Below are 21,177 nucleotides of genomic sequence, written 5' to 3'. Positions count from 1 at the left end.
ATTTTAAAAGAAAAGTTCAATGAATTACAGGTAGAAACAGTGGGTGACCTTAACCCCCCATGTTGCTGTTAGGGTGTACGGTGTTTTTCTGGTTCTGCTCATCTCATTCAGCATCAGTTCATGCAAATCGCTCTAGGCTTCCCTGAAATCCCATCCCTCCTGGTTTCTAATAGAACAATAGTGTTCCATGACATACATAGACCACAGTTTGCTAAGCCATTCCCCAATTGATGGAGATTCACTTAATTTCCAATTCTTTCCCACCACAAACAGGGCTACTATGAATATTTTTGTACCAGTGATGTTTTTACCCTTTTTCATGATCTCTTCAGGGTATACACCCAGTAGTGGTATTGCTGGATCAAAGAGGATGCTCATTTTTGTTGCCCTTTGGGCATAATTCCAAATTGCTCTACAAAAAGGTTGGATGAGTTCACAGCTCCACCAGCAATGTATTAGTGTCCCATATTTTCTGCATCCCTTCCAACATCAATTATTGTCCTTTCTGGTTATACTGGCCAGTCTGAGAGGTGAGAGGTGATATCAAACAATCTAATCTTAAAGAATTAGTGAGTTTAAGAAATAGCATAGAAACAACCAATAATTTCAGTAAAGAGAATCACAATGAGACAGCATATCAAAATACTTATATCAGTAAAGTAGAGAAAGAGCAGAACAATGAATTGGGAATGTAATAAAAGCAGTAAAATAGATAAACCATTGGTATATATGGTTCAAAAAGAAGAGAAAGAAAACCAAATCATTAGTATTAAAAAGGAAAGAAATGAGTGTACCACTGCAGAAAATGAAGTCAAAGCACTTATATAGTGTTATTTTGGTCATTTATATGCTAATGAATCCAACAATTTAAGAGAAATGAAGAAATATTTGCAAAAATATAAGCTGCCTGGATTTACAGAGGAAATATAATATTTAAATAAACTTAAAAAAATTGAACAAGGGGCAGCTAGGTGGTGCAGTGGATAAATCATGAGCCTTGGAGTCAGGAGTACCTGAGTTCAAATCTGGCCTCAGACACTTAATAATTGACTAGCTGTGTGGCCTTGGGCAAGCCACTTTACCCCATTGCCTTTCAAAAAAAAATAAATTGAACAGACCATAAATGAACTTCCTAAGAAAAATGCATCAGGACCAGATGGTTTTACATTAATTTATTAATTAATTAATTTATTTACTTATTCATTCATTCATTCATTTATTTATCCATCCACCCACTCATTTATTTATTTATTCATCCATTTATTTATTTATCTATCTACTTATTTATTTTTTTTATAAGGCAATGGGGTTAAGTGACTTGCCCAAGGCCACACAGCTAGGTAATTATTAAGTGTCTGAGGCCGGATTTGAACCCAGGTACTCCTGACTTCAGGGCTGGTGTTCTATCCACTACGCCACCTAGCTGCCCCCAGATGGATTTACAAGTGAATTCAATGAAACATTTCAAGATCAACTAGTTTCAATATTAAAGAAATTATTTTGAGTAATAGATAAAGATCCGACCAAGCTTTTTGTGTAAAAATTATAGTACTTATACCTAAAACAGAACAGCTAAAACAGAGGGGAAAAATTATGGACTAATTTCCTTAATGAATCTGAATGCAAACCCTAACTAAAATACTAGCTATGAAAGATAGATTGTGACCAAGTGGGATTTATACCAGAATTGCAGGGGTGGTTTAATATTAGGAAAATTATTCACAGAATTATGTCAATAACAAAAAATAATAAAAATAATATGATCATATTAATGAATGAAGAAATATTTTGATTAAAATACAGCACTCATTCCTGTTAAAAAACAATTGGAAGGCATAGATACAAATGGATTTTTCCTTAAAATGATAAAAAAATGCCATGCCTACCTAAAAAAATCAGCAAGCGTTATTTTTAATTGGAATAAACTAGAAACATTCCCAGTAAGATCAGGAGTGAAACAAGGATTCCTATTATCACCAATAGTATTCACTATTGTATTACCAGTGCTATGAATAATAATTAGAGACAAAAAAGCAATTGAAGGAATCAGAATGGATAATAATGGACAATATTTGCCCTCAGTGTGATGATATACTTTGAAAATCTTAAAGATTCAACCAAAAATTAGCGGAAGCAATGAATAATTTTAGTAAAGTATCAGGATATGAAAGAATCCTACATAAGTCATCAGCATTTCTGTATGTGACCAACAATATTTTACAAGAAAAAAATAGTAAGAGATATCCTGTTTAAAATAACTGTAGATAGTATATAATGCCTGTGACTATACTTACCAAAACATATCTAGGACCTAGATAAATTTTTATTTATACAAATAAAATCAAATTTAAACGATTGGAAAAATATTAATTGTCATGAGTAGGCAGAGCCAAAACATAAAAATGAAAATTTTACTTAATCTATTCAATGCCATCCCAAATAAATTATAATTTTTTTAACTGAGCTAGAAAAAAAATTGTTCAGAAGAACAAAAGGTTAAAGAATATCAGAGGAATTAATGGAAAAAAGTGGAAAGGAAGATTTTTAGCAGTATCAGATGTTAAACTACATACCATTGGGCAGTATTTATTGAAACTATCTGGTACTGGCTAAGAAAAAGGTAGATCAGCGGACAGACTAGACTTACAACGCACAGTAGTAAATGATTACAGTAATCATGTTTGACATGCATAGAGATTTAAACTTTTAGGATAAGAATTCTTTATTTGGAAAAAAATTGTTGGGAATGCAGTCTGGCAGAAATTTGGCATAGGCATTTTCCTTTTATCTTATCAAAATGGATATAAGGCCTAGATATTAAGAATGATATCATAAAATTAGAAAATCATGGAATATATTACCTGATGATGATGATAATGATATCCTTCATTTTCAAAGAAGACCCCCAACACCAGGGAGCTGATATCATGACATGAAAATAATTGCACTTGAGCAAGGGGGTTCTGTGCTAAGTCACTAGACTCTTTCTCCTCCAGTGCTTTTTTGGTACTAGTGGCCAGATATGACTCAGGATGTCAGGATTAAGTGACCCTGATCATTGCCTATCAGACTTATGGAGAGACAAACCCCAAATGGAGACACAAAGTCAATGAGTGAAACAGCTGAACAACTTTTGCTGTTTTTATTGTTCAATTGTTTCTGTCCTGACTCTTTATGAACACCATTTGTGGTATTTGTGAATCTGAACGCAAAATCTATAAATAATACTATATAGGGTTTTCTGTTTATCTCTTTTCCTAAAGTGTCCACTGCATATCTGACTTGCAGCAGGACAAGGAAAAGACTAAAGATCAGATGTACATCTCTGAAACACATCTTGTCCCTCATCCCTCAATTTGTTCTGTTCAGTCTCAGGAGCTGCCTATGAACATCTTGAACAGACACCATCGGTATCCTAGGAGCTCCTGCCTGACTCTTCCAGAGACTCAGCAGCTGGGGTCATGTAGAACAATAAATGGAAGCAAGTTATAAGTAAGTCCAGCCCATTGCAACCTTGAACCTTGCCAGGTTATACTTCCTCCTCTCCCACTGGGATGATCAGCTTCTACTAGGATTTAACAAATGAGATTTCTTGGCTGCTATATCTCACTGACTGGCAAGGAGATTGAGTGTTTGCTGGTCAGTGTGGTTTCTAAGATCCTTTGTCCTTATGGTGGTGATTGATTTATAGTAATTTTACATCTGGAGAACATAGTGATGGAAATCCATTCTTTTTATCCATTTCTCATTTTCCTATGTCAATAGCTTGTTTAAAGAGATAGTGTGGGAGCTGTTTTAACGATAAGTCATGGCTTTCATTTATATTCTAATTTGATCTTTGATTTTTGCTGTAGCATAGCTAACACAAGTCACATGAGTAACTAGTTCTTATCTCCATCACATCAAGTTCATGTGTATGTGCAGGGTGGTGGTGGTGATGTTCCGTGGTTGTCATGACCAGAATATTCTTTTTGCAAGGTATCTATTATTCATGTTCTGTCAACATGAAACTTCTACTAATCTTTGCTTTCTTCTGTTTCTTGATATGGAGTCAATGTTTTTCACATTTCTTGTCACCCTTCCCTATGCTCATCATTGCATTAAAATAATCAAATAAATGATGACTTCATGTGATGGGAGTTGTGGTAGTGAATCTTAGTAGATTTGAATCATATTTTTGTACCTTTTTATCCTCACGTAGAATATAGCAATCTATTGATTGACAAACCCAAGACATCAGCTTCTGGGATAAGAACTCATTATTTGACAACAATTGTTGGGAAAACTGGAAAATAGTATGGCAAAAGCTAGGCACAGATCTACATGTCACATCCTATACTAAAATAAGATCAAAATGGGTATAGGATTTAGATATAAAGAGTGACAGCATAGATAAATGAATAGACCAAGAAATACTTTGTCTATCAGATCTAGGGAAAGGGGGTAAATGTATGACCAAACAAGAATTAGAGCACATTATGAACTGCAAAATGAATGATTTTGACTTTATTAAACTGAAAAGGTTTTGCACTAATAAAATCAATGTTGCCAAAATTAGAAGGAAAACAGAACTCTGGGAAACAATCTTCACAACCAGGAGTTCTGATAAAAGTCCCATTTCTAAAACATTTAGAGAATTGCATCAAATTTATAAGGCCATAAGTCATTTCCCCAATTGACAAATGGTCAAAGGATATAAACAGACAGCTCTCAAATGAAGAAATTAAAACTATATATACATATACATATATATATATATATAAAATCACATGAAAAAATGCTCCAAATCATTATTGATTAGAGAAATTCAAATTAAAATAACAATGAAGTATCACTTCACACCTATCAAGATGAGAAAAAAGGAAAACAATCAATGTTGGAGAGGCTGTGGGAGGCTTGGGACACTGATGCATTGCTGGTGGAGTTGTGAACAGATACAATCTTTCTGGAGAGCATTATGGAACTCTGCCCAAAGAGTAATAAAACTGTTCATACCCTTTTACTCAGCAATTCCAATTGCAGGCCTATATCCAGAAGAAATTTTTAAAAAGGGAAAAGTCCTACATGTTCCAAAATATTCATAGCAACTCTCTCTGTAGTGGCAAAGAACTGGAAATTGAGGGGATGCCCATCAACTGGGGAATGGCTAAACAAGTTATGGTACATGAATACTATGGAATACTATTGTTCTAGAGGAAACTATAAATGCTTGGACTCTAGAGAAGCATGGGATGACTTTCGGGATCAGATGCTGAGTGAAGGGAGCAGAACCAAGAGAACAATGTCCACATGAACAACAACTTTGTGAGATGAACAACCTTTATGGCAGCAGCTCCTCTCAGTAGTCCAGAGAGCTAGGACGACTGTACCAGACTGGCTATGGACAATATGATCCCCATGCAGAGGAAGAAACACAAAACAGAACAAAACAAAAGAAAGCCCTTCAGAATCTGATAAACACTGTATAAAAATGATCTCATATGTATCTCTTTCCCTCAATTCTAATTCCTCATACTGAAACTAACCAATGGGTAAGCATGTTTATCAAAAAATATGTATGTACAATGTTAACCTTATTGTATTTGATGCTGAGGGGAGGGTAGTGGAAATGGAAAATGGGAAATGGAAGGAAATTTTGTAACTTAAAAAATATAATGCGCATATGGATGAAAATAAATATATATTTAAAAAAATATGATTATCATCTTTTTTGATTTGCCCCATTAAGAAAGACTTGTGAGAGGTCCCTCCCCTTGCTTATATCCGCTGAATTCATTTCTGCTGATATTCTCCAAGGATCAATGATTTAGGGCTGGAAGGGACCTTAGATATTGCTTATTCCAGTTTCCCTTATTTTACAGAGAAGAAAACTGAGGCCCAAGAAGGGAAAGTAACTTGTCCAAGCTAGTGATTTGAATTCAAATCCCATAAATTCATATAGCTCACTCTTTATTACACCATTGTTGCGGGGAGAAATAAACTCTCTCAGTCCATGTGACTGCCAATTATATGTTCAATACAACATATAAATCAGAAAGAGAAAAATGGAGGGTTTATGATTATGCTCAAATAAAGGTTCATGACTCAGTGAAAATTTGAAATAATCATGAGGATTCTGACAAGGTTTTGTAGACAAAATGGCTTCAGAGAGACAGAGAAACACCTTTTTTTTTTTTTTTTTGGTAAGACAGTGTGGTCAAATTTGAATTCAGGGTCCTCGACACCAGGATTGGTGCTCTATCTACTGCACCACCTAGCTGCCCCTGAGAAACACTTCTTTTAACTATTTCAATCTTGTCCATTTCTTTTAGGCCATAAAAGTTAAAAAGAAGATAGATCTATAATCTTCTGCTTCCTTCAATGTCTTAAAAGTAGAACAGACTTAAACAGAGTCACAATCTCATCTACTCCATGAGGTAGATGTCAAACAAACTATTGGTTAACTAAGTCAAGGATACAGATTAAACTGCCTTTAGAGTTTTACAAAATGGCTGGTTTAGCTGGATGATTTGTATCACACCAAGAAGTCAGGTCTAGTTAAGACTTGCCCAGTGGTTTTGTATTATAAGAAATTCTTAAGTAAATTTTTACATTCTTATTTGGGTCTGGTTGATATTTTCTGTTTTTAGCTTTTGCACAGCAATGGGGTTAAGTGGCTTGCCCAAGGCCACACAGCTAGGTCATTATTAAGTGTCTGAGGCGGGATTTGCACTCAGGTCCTCCTGACTCCAGGGCCGGTGCTTTATCCACTGTACCACCTAGCTGCCCCGGGTTTGGTTGATATTAAAACAGATTTTAGTTAACCAAAAATTTGTAGGAAAATTGGCCCTAAGACCCAAATAGTAAAGGGATGGAGTTGTAGAAGTGCAGACCCCTGAGAGATGAGGTGAGCTGTCCAAGGTCACATAACCAGCATGTGACAGAGGAGATACTGAACCCAGCTCTTCATGGTTCCAAGATCATCTCTCTTTCACTAGGACACATAGCTTCTCAGGGTAGCACATAATAGATTCCCAGGCTTTTTGTTTCAAAAATCACTTGAACAAGTTCAGAGAGTTAAAAAATAACGTATGACTTGAATACATCTTCACCTTCTCTTGATCTATGGATTTCCTTCATAACTCAGACAGCAAAATAAAATGCTTTGGCCTGGCATGAACCTATCTTGGAGCCCATGAATCACTTCATTCTTATTTTCTTGATTCTCTATCTAAATATTAATAACCTGTTCAATGGTTTTCCTGTCATTATATGATACACCTACTTTCCTGTGTTATCTGGGGAATACCCTCTCTCCTATAACTGAAAATCAGAACAGCATTTGTCTTTCTAATCCTTCTGCTTTTCCCCAAGATCCTTCTAAGATTTCTGACATTGTACCTGTGCTGAACATCTGTTATTTCCTTCTGAGACCTGGTACAGAATTCATTTAAGTTTGCTTAAAGAGCAACCTGGTTAGCTCCTTTCTTAGGCTATCATGGTATCTTTTTTACATTGCTTATTCTATTTTCTACAGTGTTTTTCTGACATGACAAACAAAAAGGATAAGCAATTTCCTTTCTTAAAACATGAGGTTAATGTAATGTTGCTTTATCAGCTTAAATGATTTCACTCTAAGGTATATTTTTATAATCTGCTAGCAAATCCTCTGGGGGTGGTAATTGCCAAGTTTGGCTTTGGTTGATATTTTCTTTTTTTCAGTTTTTGCAAGGCAATGGGGTTAAGTGGCTTGCCCAAGGTCACACAGCTAGGTGATTATTAAGTGTCTGAGACTGGATTTGACAAATAGGTGAGCATCTTGGAGACAGTTGCCCCTACAGAACCACCAGTGGTTGGGACCAGAATTAAAAATCTGGTCTTGGAGAATTGCCGAGTGGTTCATAAAAAGGGCATGAATACCCTGTGTTATTCCTTCTGTTTTCTCCAGATGAATCTACTTCACAAGGCAAGTCTGCCTTTTGGTTACTTCTCTATTAACTTTAGTCATTTCTCTTGTCTCAGGCAGGGTTTGCTGTATGGTGAACTCAGTCCTCATCTGATTTGATAGTTTTGAACTGTTCATAGAACCTTGTGAACATTATTCCTTAATCCTATCTTAGCACTAACTTCTGTTTTCCCAACCCTATACTAAGTTTGGCACAAGATTTCTTTAGCATTTTTTTCTTCTTTTTTGTTTTTTGCAAGGCACTGGGATTAAGTGACTTGCTAAAGATAACACAGCTAGGTCATTATTAAGTGTCTGAGGCCAGATTTGAACTCAGGGCCTCCTGATTCCAGGGCTGGTGCTTTATCCACGGCACCACTTAGCTGTCCCCTGGCACAAGATTTTTTTGAGGGACAATTGGTTTCCATCCTATTCCTTTTTAAAGGATATGAGTAAATGAATGCAATATTGTTCAGGTTCACTTGAAAAGGTAAACGCAAATTCAATAATGTGATTTCTGGGTCATGTCAGCAGCAAGATTGAGGACCAAACATTTTTTTTTAGTTTTTTTTTTTTGCAAGGCAAATGGAGTTAAGTGGCTTGCCCAAGGCCACACAGCTAGGTAATTATTAAATGTCTGAGACTGGATTTGAACCCAAGTACTCCAGACTCCAAGGTTGGTGCTTTATCCACTACACCACCTAGCTACCCCAGGACCAAACATTTTCTTTGATCTCTATGACCTCTTGAATCTCTACAAAACAGAAATTTGGCACCAAAGATGAAGCAGCTTTAGAAATTTCCTTGGTCTAAATCACTAAAGATGGTTAAACTTCCAGAAACTGATATTTGCTAACCCAAACTCATGTAGGATGCCCCTCCCCATACCTCTCATTGAGGCCTCATTAGCAGACCCTATGAAAAAAACACAAGTTTATATCAAAATGCACCCCAACACCCCATCCCTTGCCCTTTTCCAGGGCCATAAGGGACCCTACTCCAGACTATGGAAGTTTTCTCAGAGGTTTGCAGTTAGCTTGGCTATCGCGCTTTATGAGTAAAAGTCTACTGGGTGCTGCAACCTGGCAGCACCAATGTTATAAAACTGAATTGCTGGTCGTTTTGAACTGCTAGTGCCAAGGCAGAGAACTGAAAAACATAGACAGCTAATCAAGCCACCAGGGCAAAACACTATCCATGGAGGGTGGGGGAAGGCGCTGTTAAGAACTCCAGTGAACCTGAAGTAAAGAGCTCAGCAACCAATTGAGATCACATTCAAACACCCCAAAGTTAGCTGTGAACCCACGTCCAATGGGAAAGGAGGGTGATACTTTGAGATCCAGTCTCTAAAAAATTTATGATCAGACAGGACAGAATCAGAAAATGAGCAATATGTGGGAAATAAGGGGGGACCTTGAAATGACCAAAGGTCTCAAGTAGAAAACTTCTTACATCTTGAAAATGAACAGAAAAATCAAAAGGAAAAAACAGAAGGAAATATGGCCTCCAGCTACAGTAAATTAATGCAGTCACCTATAAATAAATACTGCAAAGCAAAGGGAAATGATCTGACATTTGAGGAAACAGAAGACCTTGTGGAATAGAACACAAAACCACACACACTGTTCTTGAGTAATTTAAGATAGAAATGAGAGCCATGATACCAGAATTTATGGCCTGCAGAGCAAAAATAATGAGCCAAAAAGAAATACTTGAATTTTCAATGTCAAGCCTGAACAAAGAAAGAAGAGAGAGAACTATAGACTGACAATGCAAATATACAGAAAGACACACTTAGAATAAAAACCAAGCCCCAAACCATTATGCACATACATTCATAAATATATATACACACACACACACACATATATATATGTCTAAAGCAAAACCATACAAACAAAATATCATGATTTCAAAAACAGAATATATAGAGACAAGCAAAAGATCATAGCTCTCCAAGAAGAACATGCCAGAACAAAGACAAACAAAAAACTCAAGCCATAGCATCATAATAAAGTAAATAATATTAGAGAACTAACCAGACATCCTGAATACAGAAAAATGGAATTTTAATTGAAGGAATCCACAGATTACCTCCAGAAGAAGAAGGAAAAAAAAGATTTCAAACTCCAAGGCTCATAGTGGTTAAATTTAATGATTTAAATCAGAAATAACAACTTCTGCAAGTCATCAGGAGAAATTCCTTCAGATATAAAGGAAATGACATTCAAATAAGGCAAGACCATTCTGTTCCCATTAGAAAAGGGAGGAGGAAATGGCCTAATGTGTTTGGAAGAACCTTGGCACCCAAGATGCATCCCAGAGTGACCTACCCTGTAAATTTGACCTTTACCATAGAAGATAAAAGATAGATGTGCAATAAAGAAGAATTTGAAACGCTATTAGAAAGAAAACCAAAACTGAAAGCTTATTTGCTTCCTAAGCACCCCAAATGTACAGATGGCAATAGCAACAGAGTGAAAAGAGAAAGACCAGAAAGAGACTTCTTTCCTAAAGTACCAAATAAGACAGGAGGGGAGACAGAAATTATGAAGCAGCAAGAGTGAAGAGGTAGGCAGGAAGTCTTCTGGTCAGAGCATGGCAGAAGTCAGGTGTGGGTGCCCCAGCATGGACCTCTAGGAGCTGACGGAGCAAAGTGAGCAGATTCAAGCAAACATTGTACATTGCAAGTACAACAATACAAATGGGGAAAAAACAAAACAAAGGAACAACCAAAAGACCACACATACACATATAAAATAAAAGTAGATGTCACAAAATTGTGAAGATTGAGTAGAATTTGGGTGGAGAGCTAAGAGAAGAAAGCCCCAACCTATCCTTCATGGAGGGGAAGGGCTGTAGGTACCACATATTGCATATCATTTTGGATTGTTCCAATGTAGCCATCACTTGTGCTGATTTTTTTCCCTCTCTAAAATTATACTATTTGCCATATGGAATTATTCTTGAGGAGGGGGAAGAGAAGGGTGAGATACCTGGAATGTTATGCAGATGTCAAAAAGGAAAATATCAATAAAAACTTAAAAAAATTAATAAACTTTAATTAAATTTAAAAATTAAATTAAAAAATTTTTAAAAATTAATACTACTTCAAAACTCTTGTAGCATGAGTGACAACAGTCCCCCCAGAACCCTGAAGCCTAACATTTTCCCCCAGGAAACTCAGGCCTCTACTGATTTGTCCATTCTTTCAGATTTTCTAACTTCTATTTTATAGGGTAGAACAAGCCTTGGCTATGGAGGTAGAGAACCTGGGTTCAAATCCCATTTACTCAGTGTTAGACTTTAGTCAAGTCATGCAGACTTCCTGGTCCCTGGGCCTTAGGCTACTCTTCTGTAGAAGGAGGAAAGATGTGGTAAGATGACCACTGAGGAGCTTTCCAGTTCTGTATCTGAATCTCCCACTTTCTGGGGTTTTCTACTGCTGGGGTCCTAAAACAGTTTCTTAGGTGATCTTTAGTCAGAAAGAACTCCAGGGGAGCCTACAGAAGGGGTAAACTGTGTGTGTGGGGGGGTTAGGTAACCAAAATAGAGGAAGAGATTATGAGCCTTACAAACCACAAAGATCTCCATACTTAATCTGGGTCATCAGAACCAACTGTAGGCTTTCTTAGCTCGCTTCTGGTCATTCATCTGTCTCACTGTTTGGTACCTTAATTCTCTGTCCCACCCCCCACCCCCCAATCATCTTGTATCCCATTGACCAGGGCTGCTGGTCTCAGATCTTCAGATTCCCCCCTTTTTTTTGCAAGGCAATATAGTTAAGTGACTTGCCCAAGGTCACACAGCTAGGTAATGATTAAATATCTGAGGCTGGATTTGAACTCATGTCCTCCTGACTCCAGGGCCAGTGCTCTATCCACTTTGCCACCTAGCTGCCCCAAATAATTATTAGTGTTCCCTTTTTTTTTAAGTTTTTTTTTTTGCAAGGCAAATGGGGTTAAGTGGCTTGCCCAAGGCCACACAGCTAGGTAATTATTAAGTGTCTGAGACCAGATTTGAACCCAGGTACTTCTGACTCCAAGGCCAGTGCTTTATCCACTACACAACCTAGCCACCCCCCAGATTCCCTTTTTGACTTTGACCCTTGACCCCTTTGTCTTTGCTAGAAGGCAGGATAGAAAAACCAAGAAAACCTAGGGAATAGAGTCAGGATGACCTAGATTCATTTCATGCTGAGGGAAATTAATAGCTATTCAACCCAGGGCCTCTCTAAGCCTCAGTTTTCCCCTTTGTAAAATGTGGATAAAAATAGTACCTACCTCACAGGTTGGCTGTGGGACCCAAATGAATTGTCTGTTAAATACTTTCAAGTCAAATGAAAATATGTTATTATTATTATCATTCTTTTTTCTAAAGTTTTTTTCTTTCCACTTAGCCATGGTGAGGTTAGCAGCATGGCATTGGATGTAAAGGAAGAAGAAACTGTAGAATGAGGTAGAGTTGGGTTCCAGTCCTGTTTCTTCTGTGTCCTGTGGGCTGGGTGATTCCAGGGTAGCAATTCAGTGAACTTCTCTGGTCCCTATAACACACAAAACGGGAGTCAACTTGTCTTAGTAGAAAGCATTCTCGCCATCATTGGGATCAGAAGTCTGCCCAGTCTCATCTTTTTCCAACTTAAGTGGCACCTCTTATGTTCTTTATTTAATTACAGATTAATATTACAAAAACAAAGACAATGAAAACAGCAAAACCCCAACAATTAAGTCTCAAAGACTATCAGAGGGATTGCAGAGCCCTAAGAATGAAAACCACTGACCCTTCATGAAAGAGAGATAAAGGAGTGAGGGTTCATGAGATTCCCTTTTGGGGATACAGCCAATAGGAGGATTTGTTTCACTTGACCAGGTTTACTTAGTACATCTCCAAACCCAGGAGGAGAAATGAGGGAGAAAAAAATAAATCATTTGATAATTGAAGAAAGTCAATAAGCAAATATTCTCTCATTTCAAAAGGCGCTAGAAGTTATGCTGCCGTCCCATAATCCCTGCTAAGATGCAAGTTCACATTGATTCGTGAATGAGACTTAAGCCAACTCTAATTTTGGAGGAAGTGAGAGGAGGGCAACCTGGTCAGGTGTTGCCACGGTTCTGGGGCCTGAAACTGAGTGGACGGCCCCCGCTGGGCCCTACATCCTGAAGGGGTCTCCTGGGATCAGGAAATGGTCCTGTGCAGATATTCCTCAACAAGGAGAGGATGTGAGGAGACTCATGGGCACTCACATAGGATTCCTCTTTTTAGTACCAAAGATAATAGAGCTAAACCACACAAGGCAAAGGGAAAGGACCCTTTTATTCTGGAACAGCCTCAGCTGCATAAGGGTTGAGCTGCTTGCCCAGGTAAGCTCAGCTCTGGACAGGAGATCTGTGCTCACTTTCCATTCTTCTCACTCCTCCCTGAAAGTCTTCTGTTTTTGGAGGCCATCCCTGAACACCACCTGGGTTAATATGCTGTGACAGGATAAGAAAGGGAGGCTGAGAGAGAGCAGGCTGGACCCCTACCCCCAACCCACCCCCTTCCTCCCCTTTGAATCTCTCCTCCCTTGGTGGTCCCTGAGATCAATCTCTTTTTCTAGGTGAAGTTAAGATAGAAAAAAAGTATACAAGTTAACATAGTACCTCAAATACATGTTGACTTCTGCTGTAGGAGGCCATCCAACCCAGCCCCATCATTGTACAAGGGAAGAAAGTGAAGCCAAGTAAGATAAAGTCACTTGCCCAAGGCCATACACATGAATGTCAGAAATGATAAGAGTAAATAATTTGCTGTTTTTCAGTCATTTTCAGCTGTGTTCAACTTTTTTGTGACCTCATTTGGGATTTTCTTGGTAAAGACACTGGAGTGGTTTGCCATTTCCTTTTCCAATTCATTTTATAGATGAAGAGACTGTGACAGAGTGAAGTGACTTGCCCAGGGTCACACAGCTGGTCAGTGACTGAGGCCAGATTTAACTCAAGGGAGATGAGTGCTACCGACTCCAACCTAGAAGTCTGTGCACTATGGTGCACCTTAACTGCCCTATAAACTCTTCTGCATTTAATTAAAAATATGATGGGTGGCTAGGTGTTGCACTGGATAGAGTACTGGCTCAGGAGTCAGGAGGACCTGAGTTCAAATGTGACCTCAGACACTTAATAATTCCCTTGCTGTGGCAAGTCACTTAACCCCATTGCCTTGCAAAAAAAACCAACCCACAATAAAATGAAGTGCCTACTATGTATCAGACATGCTGCTAAGCACTGAATTAGACTTAGCCTCTCTGGGCTTCAGTTTCTTAAAGTCTCTTTGTTCATCAAGCCTCCATTGTACATCTCCATAAAGGAAAAAAAAATACCAAACAGATGGTCCTCTGACAATCACAGGGGGTATTTCTCTCTTAGTCATTGCTCATAAGATTCTTTCCAGAGTCTGCCTAATAGGCTGATCCTTCACCTGGAAGATAGTCATCTACCCAAGACTCAGTTTTCAGAAAGGGCCAAGGAAGGGTTGATATGATGTTTGGTGCCCTAAGCTTCAGGAGAAATGCAGAAGTAGAACAAAGGTACTGTCAACCTTGAGGGTTTATAGAAAATCATGGAAATATTGTCAGATACTTCAATGAGGATGAAAACAGTATCAAAATCAGGTGCCAGTCAATAAATCATTTAGTTTGAAAAGGCTGCAAGCCAAGACTAAAGTAGAGGCAGAGTTGGTATTTGACTTTTTATTTGCATATGATGGGGTACTCAATGCAGTCTCTGAAGCTGAGATTCAACAATGTATGGATCATTTCTCTGATGTTTGTGCTCATTTTGGCCTAACAATACCAAGAAAACACAGGTTCTCCATAAGCCATCACCATATCATCAATCCATGGTTACAGCAAAGGGAGAAATTTTGAATGTGGTGAATAAGTTCTCTTACCCTGGTAGAATTTCTAGTATAATTTACCAAACTGAAGGTCTACAGAGCCCTTCTTGATCTCATTGTCATATGCCTATGAAACCTGGACAGTCTACCATTGCCCTGTCAGGAAACTGAATTGCTTCCATTTAAATTGTTTTAGGAAGATTCTGAAGATCACCTGGAAAGATAAAGTACAGACACTGAGGTCCCTTTTTGAGATAAACTGACAAGCATTTAAACATTGCTGCAGAGAGGCAACTACAATGGGCTGGACAGGTTGTCTGAATGCCAAATGAACATATGCCTTAATTCACAAAAGGCAATTGCTCACGCAGACGTCAGAAGAAATGTTACAAAAACAGTCTTAAGGCCTCTCTGAAGAACTCTGGAACTGATTGTGAGACATGGGAGACAATGACACTCAGCACAGCATGCCCAAATGAAGTATCAAAAGAAGTTCTGTGTTAAAAGAATTGCAATAGTACAAAAGAAATGTGAGATATGCAAATTTATAGACATGTCCACTCCAAATATTCATATGGACTATTTGTTCTGACCAATGATAGAACCTGCTAAGCTTGTATGGTCACATCATTCATATCATCACACCAGACCTTGATCCTGGCATAATGATGTCATTTTGGTCATCTTCAAGCATGAAGAACAATGACTAAATGTTTAAAAAGTCCTCTAAGAAATGAATATTTCTCTCTTATATTTACTAGCTAATTATTCCATTAGATCCAAGGTTTTCCCCTTTTCTACTTCCTCAATCAGAAGCCAACTAGTGTGTGAAATCTCTCTCAGAGATTCACTCAGAACAAGATTTAATTAGGTTGCAAAAGAAAATTTAAATATGGGCTAAGCGTTGTATTTGTTTAGACAGGCCTGGGGAAAGTTTGATTCTCTCTATTTTCAAGACTGGTGATGTGAAAATGGAGGTCTCTGGCCAAGATTTGAGTGATCTAAGTCACATACTCCATGACCATCATTTTAATATAGTCCACCTCTCCCACTGTGTTAGTCTATCCAGGTTAATTTCCATCCCTCAGGAATATTTATTCTTCAAAGGGCCTATAAACTGTGAGCTTGCCACTATGATCACTTTTGGTCTAAGAGAGATGGTCAAATGATAATCCTTTTATTAATAATGTGCTGATCTTATTAATAAAAGGATTAAATTAACCAAAAACTATGTTTCTTGAACCTTCTTAATTGTTACAGTTGAACAGGATAGAACAAATATGACAATGTTTATAAAGCATTTGACACAGTGCCTGGTATATAGTAGGTGCTTAATAAATGTTTATTTTCTTCCCCTTTCTCACAGACCAAGAGAGATCCTGGAGGCACTCTATTGAAGACTTGCAGTGAATAGCTGACATCTATTGATCATTACTTTTTGGATCTGGTTGTTTAACCAATGTTGAATAGTTTGAATGTTGAATTAGGGTATCAGAAAGAACTTTCTTGAATATCATGATAAAACTCAGGAGTGTCATGACCACAGCATTCTTCTGACCTATTAGCTTAGAAAATCTGTCCAGAAGAGAAATAGGTTGTTTGGTTTGACTTTTTTCTTGTGGAGACTCTATTTCTTTTTCAATGCCAACAAATTCTGTCTTTAATAATCTTGTCTAAGAGTGAACTCCTCAATTGTGTTTTGTAAACTTTCTCTTTCCTCTTTTCTCCTAATACTTCTTTTCCTGGACTCGAGGATACTGTTGAGCTCTATTGGTTATTCAGTTCCCTAAATGAATTGGTTACTCTCCATTTACCAGATTTTGGCCTGTTCAGAATGTCTCACCTTGATCTCTGGCAATAAACAATTTGCCCACTTTTTAATGTTCGTCTCAGAAGTCTCATTCCTCAATGAAGTTTTTGCTCCTCCAATTTCAGAAGGCATTGATTCCTCTCCTCTTAGCAATGCTACTCCCCAACTTGGTTCTCGGCAATCTTTCACACTTGTAAATGATTACCTTGTATTTTTATAATGATTACCTTGTATTTTTATTGTGTACCTGCCTTGGTCCCTTCACTTGGTAATAAGATTCCTGAGAGCTGAGACAGTGATTTACTCTTGTTTGTCTTCCTTGAGCCCCACATTGAGAAAGTGCTAGCTGATTAGTTGCCAGATTAAACTGAATTGTGACAAAATGACTTTGTGTGAAAGGTTTCTGTGGGTTTTGATGGGCAACAGTGCCAATGGGAGTCAGTGGTATGACATGGAAAGTCAACTGGAAAAGTGAATACAAACTGAGGCTTTGTTAAGAAAGACCCGTGAAGTGTCAGGACTAGGCCAGTGATTGGTGCTGAGCTCCTCTGACTCAGTCAGACTGTAGCTGAAGCCTTGGGGTCATGGACATCACAATTTAGGGAACATGATGATGAGTTGAAGGGAGTAGGTTCTACAGCCAGTGAGTGGGTAAGGGCCCCTTACTTTGGACCCAACTTGGAATGGATGTCCTCTAAGGTCCCTTCCTACTCTTCATTTATGAAATTCTCTTAGATCATATGTAGTCTTCCTTTTAGGAGGTTTCCTGAAACCAACTGCTAGCAAAAAGTACAGTCCCACTTTCTACAAGAAGTTTCCCCACTCCCTCTGCCTTCTTGCTCATTTCTAGTTTGTCCTGTCTATACCTTCTTTGTCCATAGTTACTTGCATGTTGTCTCCCCCATTTGAGTGTAATCTCCTTGAGGACAGGGATTATTTTTGCCTTTTCTCTGTTTCCTCAGTGTCTAGCATAGTGCTTTGGCTAGAGTAGCTATTGCTTAAATTGCTGTTGAACCAAGCAGTGGCAAAGCCAGGTTTGTGTTCTTGTATTGGAGTTTATGCTCTGCTGCTGTCTGTCCTTGTACTTGATGCTTTTTCCATCTTTCCAAGTTTCCTTTTGTTCTTGTCCTCATTTACTCTGCTCTCTTCTCTGAGTTGAGCTGATTAACCTGGGAATGCCCCTTCCCATTGGCCTTGCAATGGAACCCACTTCAGCAGGGCCATCTGCATTTCTAAATAACATGGCTGCCTGGAGATGCAAATAAGAATTTCAAACCTGACCTGTAGTGCAATGATTCGGAAGACAAGCAACAATCCCCCCGAATGAATTGAATAAAGGGCATTAAGCAATTCCTTAGTCTTTTTTTTCCAGGTCAAACAATTTGAACTCTTTTTACCTTTCCTCAGAAGACCTCTTTCCTATCCCTTTAATCATTTTTGCTACTCCTTTTTTGGACATAGGCCAACTTCACATCCCTCCTAAAATGTGGAGACTTGATTTGACCATAATAGCCTAATAAGATCCAGATAGTTGAAAAACAGAATAAGGAAATGTCTACCCTGGTCTCATATCTTCCAGTTGGCAAAACTTAAGAGCAAACTTTTGCAAAAAATGAGAGCTCCATTTTCCATGCTTCTATTTAACTTTTTCTACCCTAGCAATCTTGGAATCTTTTTTTTATTCATATGTGGAGTTAATAAGGCTTCTATAGACTGCATTTGTAGAAATTGCATTTGTCTTTGTAACTATTTTTCACTCACCTTGAATCAGCAGGAGACTAGGACATGTCAAGTCCAAGAGAAAATTGGTCAACGAGCCCACTTTGTTTAGGCATGTACAGAATGTTTTGCTACTACAATGTCCATGTAGACTTTGGAGGAGTTATAGACATTATGTCATTGGATTAGATCTTCTAACCATGTAATGAAAAGGAGTCTCTATGATTGGCTGTAACTGTGAAGCCACTGGAGCTGCATTCATAAGGCAATTATCATCCTCATTTCCTCCCTTGGTTTCATTTCCTCCAGTCTGGCAGCATTCTGGAGAGAGACAATGCTGTGAATGGAGAATCCTTGGACCCTACTCATCTGGAACTAACATGGATCCCATAAATATAGATCTTGGTTCTTTGTCTTGGCATTTGTGCTATCTTTTTTAGGTGAAGGAGAGGAGAGTGCAGCTTACAATCTTGTATTCTGGTTGTTCAGGAGAAAGCAATGCCAAGAGGTTCAGTGATTAAGTCCACAGTCTATTTTTATAGAAGTCTAATGCAGAGGTTTCAAAAAGCAAGGACTGAACTTTGGAATCTAGTCCAGTGATGCAGATAAGCGTTTCTTCTAGGAGTGTTGCCACATTTGGACATGAACCTGATGGGATCAAGGTGACTTACCAATTGTGTTTAGTCAAAGCCCTCAGTTTCTAAAATGGTATGGGAAGAGTTTACTCTTGAGTTATTGGAAGAGAAAGAATTTTTCTAATCTTAGTTTTTGCAATGTCTGCAAAGTAAACAACATTTTGTAAAAGCCAATTAATGTTATTTAGTTAATTAGTAGAGGGAATGTAATCACTGGTGGCTAGCAATGTGTGAGGGAACATTGTCTGATGAGGGTTTATGTGTGAGACATTCTAACACTTCAGGGAAATACTGAGCAGCCTGAGAAGGGAATACGACTAACCTGGGAAAATGAGACTAGGGCACACCACATAGTCAGCTAGGTTTGTTTTGCTCTGATTTGTCTATCCCTAAATATCCAACTTTCATTCACTCTTTATAGGACTACAGAGTAGGAGTTAGAAGGGTCAGCCTTCAGTGATGATCTAGTCCTAGCCCCTCATTTTTACAAAAAGGGAAACTGAGAGCTATCCACACTGCCCTTGACTTGCTGAGAATTTAATTATCCATAAAGTAGATGAAACAAGGATGGGAGACTTGCCCTTCTATAGTATCCCCAACAAATATGCATCTACTAGGAGGGGGAGTAAGATGAGTAAATAGGTAAGTATACTAGGGAAGAAACTCTTAAGACATCAGATGAATGAAATAGTGCAGACCTTTGTTACAAAGGACTATATTTCAATAGATAGCATATGATTGGTTCCAGATACCATGGGCATTTCCAGTGAGGGTCAAAATCAGTAACAAATTAGAAGAAAAGCTAATGTTGGAAAAAAGAAAAGATAGCACCAAATGTCAGAAAAAACAGTATGTCTGGAATCAGGATACATAAAATTGAATCCTCATTTTTCTCCTTTTGACTTTTGTGACCTTTGGCAAACCATTAAACCTCATAAGGTTTCAGTTTATTCATCCATAAAATGGGATTTAAATAGATCATCTCTAAGGCACCTTCCTATTCTCAAGCCTAAGTAGATACTGAGTTCAGTTATGATGATTCCATCCAGTTCACAGATTTAAAAAAAATGGTGAATGGTCTAAGGGAGATACCAACATTGCTTTTCTCCACTTTTTAGGAAATGTATAATTGATGCAGAACAGGTGGCCCAAGGAGAGGGCCAAGAGAACCCAAAATCTTCTTACAAAAAAGAAAAAAATAAAGCAATCCCTTCTTTTCCCAAACAAATGGACACAGAAACCTAGCGCTGTTATGATTTAGTACATTATAAGCTCATTTGTAAAATATTAATGAGGATGGTGATGGGAGGATACTTTTTGAACTAGGATTATCTCATCACAATCAAAAAATCAACTGAAGGGAAAGGAATCTTATAGAGAGCTTGGCATGAGATAACAGTTAAGTGAGATAATTTTAGACTGCATTTGCAGATGTAACAAGAAGGAAGACAAGAAGAGACACAAAGCAGAACAAATTTGATGTTTCCATAAGACTGTGTTCTCATTGGTGGTAACAGTGAGACTTAGATTCTACTTATTTAGACTCCACTGTAAAGTTTTGAAAAGAGAATGTGAAGAAAAGCCAAAGGTGCCACAGAATGAGAAGATGGTTAAGGCCTCCAGATACAATCAATAATTCAATCGATAATCATTTATTAAATATTTATTTACTATGTGCTAGGGATTAAGGATATAAAAAAACAACCAAAAGACAGTCCTTGTCTTCAAAGAGTTCATGATAAAGAAAACAAGGAAACACATAAGTACAAATAAACTATATACAGGATAAGTAGGAAATAAGCAAAAGGAGGATGGTTAGGTGGCATGATGGATAGTGTTGGGCTTGGGAGACAGGAAGAGTCATCTTCTGAATCTTAAATCTGGCCTCAGACACTTACTAACTCTGTGTCTCTAGACAAATCACTTACCTTGTTTGCCTCAGTTTTGCCATCTGCAAAATGAGCTTGAGAAGGAAAAGGCAAACAACTCTAGTACCTTTGTCAAGAAAACCCCCAATAGAGTCATTAAGGGCTAGGCACAACGAAAGTCAGCTGGCCAACAACAGCAACAAATCAATAGAGGAAAAGCATTAGAATTAAGAGAGATTGGGAAAGGTTTCCAGTAGAAGGTGGAATTTTAGTCGGGCCTTCAAGGGAGTCAGTAAAGTCAGGAGGCAGAGATGAGGAAGAAAAGCATTCGAAGCATTAAGAAGAATCACA

The 21,177-nt window shown here is 38.0% G+C and overlaps 1 long non-coding RNA gene across 1 annotated transcript in view; it reads left to right on the top strand.

Moving 5' to 3' along the window:
- Positions 1–17,055, top strand: part of LOC141489131 (uncharacterized) — a 129,956-nt gene extending 112,901 nt beyond the window's left edge. Inside the window, exons 5-7 of the long non-coding RNA XR_012468905.1 lie at positions 3,370–3,492; positions 12,324–12,382; positions 16,161–17,055. This is a non-coding gene — a long non-coding RNA (uncharacterized LOC141489131). The remainder of the gene's footprint in view (positions 1–3,369; positions 3,493–12,323; positions 12,383–16,160) is intronic.
- The last annotated feature ends 4,122 nt before the right edge of the window (positions 17,056–21,177 follow it).

This window comes from Macrotis lagotis, chromosome 5 (assembly GCF_037893015.1).
Source record: "Macrotis lagotis isolate mMagLag1 chromosome 5, bilby.v1.9.chrom.fasta, whole genome shotgun sequence".
Taxonomy (NCBI): domain Eukaryota; kingdom Metazoa; phylum Chordata; class Mammalia; order Peramelemorphia; family Peramelidae; genus Macrotis; species Macrotis lagotis.
The sequence above is the reverse complement of the archived record's forward strand: the minus strand, read 5'-3'. Positions and strand labels throughout refer to the sequence as shown.